Genomic DNA, 1,209 nt, shown 5'->3' on the forward strand with positions numbered 1-1,209 from the left:
TCCGTGCCCTCCTCCAGGGGATCTTCCCAACCCAGGGATCAAATCCACGTCTCATGTCTCCTGCATTGACAGGCGGGTTCTTTACCACTAGCACCACCTGGGAAGTCCCAAATCCCATCTTAACTAATGACAAAACAGAAAGGTGGGGATTCAATCATGGGATGTTAGCAGGTAAACAGGGGTGAGGTTTACTTGCAGATCTAAATGGTGCCTTAGCCACTGATAAGGGTTTCTTGTGATTTACAGCCGTCTTCTGTTCCTGGTGCAGAGGGAGACCCCCCCCTTATACATGGAGACACCCTTAAGATGTGCAGATTTATCTTACCAAAGGACAACTTTGGGACTTCCCTGGTGGTCCAGTGGCTAAGACTCTGCGCTCCCAATGCAGGGGCCCCAGGTTCAATCCCTGGTCAGGGAACTAGATCCCACATGACACAGTTAGGAGTTTACACGCCGCAACTAATGACCCCACACGCTGCGACTAAGGCCTGGTGCAGCCAAAAAAATAAAAATAAGTATTTAAAAAATTAAGCAATCTAAATATTTTAAGAAAGGAGGAGGGCAACTTCTACTCTGTTTGCTGGGCTTTTCCTGTGTTTGTGTGTATGTGCGCGCAGTCTGACTCTTTGTGACCCCATGGACTATAGCCCACCAGGCTCCTCTGTCCATGGGATTCTCCAGGCAAGAATCCTGGAGAGGGTTGCCATTTCCTCCTCCAGGGGTTCTTCTGAACCCAGGGATCGAACCTGCATCTCTTGCATCTCCTGCATTGGCAGGCGGATTTTTTACCTCTGAGCCCCCTGGGAAGCCTGTGTCTGCCATTTCTCAAAACAATCAGCTCAGAATAAGCCTCACACCAAAAACGCATATTTTGGGATACTGCATCCTGCTACCCTTTGGGGTTTAACACTTGTGCCCTTTGGGCAGTGAAACTGTGGTTGTGGACTAAAAAGTGAAGTCACTCAGTCATGTCCAACTCTTTGCAACCCCATGCACTGTAGCCTACCAGGCTCTTCTGTGCATGGGATTCTCCAGGCAAGAGTACTGGAGTGGGTTGCCATTTCCTTCTCCAGGAGATCTTCCCAACCCAGGGATTGAACCCAGGTCTCCCGCATTGCAGGCGGACGCTGTACTGTCTGAGCCTCTAGGGAAGCCCACTGTGGCCGTGATGCCCGTGTAAATGCAAGGCTGCAGCTCATCGCCTCTCTG

General features: G+C 50.5%; 1 non-coding gene across 1 annotated transcript; it reads left to right on the forward strand.

Annotated features, from left to right (window-relative positions):
* Positions 1-345: 345 nt before the first annotated feature.
* On the forward strand, positions 346-418 carry TRNAG-CCC (transfer RNA glycine (anticodon CCC)). The gene has a single exon. It is a non-coding gene; the product is annotated as a tRNA-Gly (tRNA).
* The last annotated feature ends 791 nt before the right edge of the window (positions 419-1,209 follow it).

The sequence above is a fragment of the Bubalus kerabau genome, chromosome 6 (assembly GCF_029407905.1).
Source record: "Bubalus kerabau isolate K-KA32 ecotype Philippines breed swamp buffalo chromosome 6, PCC_UOA_SB_1v2, whole genome shotgun sequence".
In the NCBI taxonomy this organism is placed as follows: domain Eukaryota; kingdom Metazoa; phylum Chordata; class Mammalia; order Artiodactyla; family Bovidae; genus Bubalus; species Bubalus kerabau.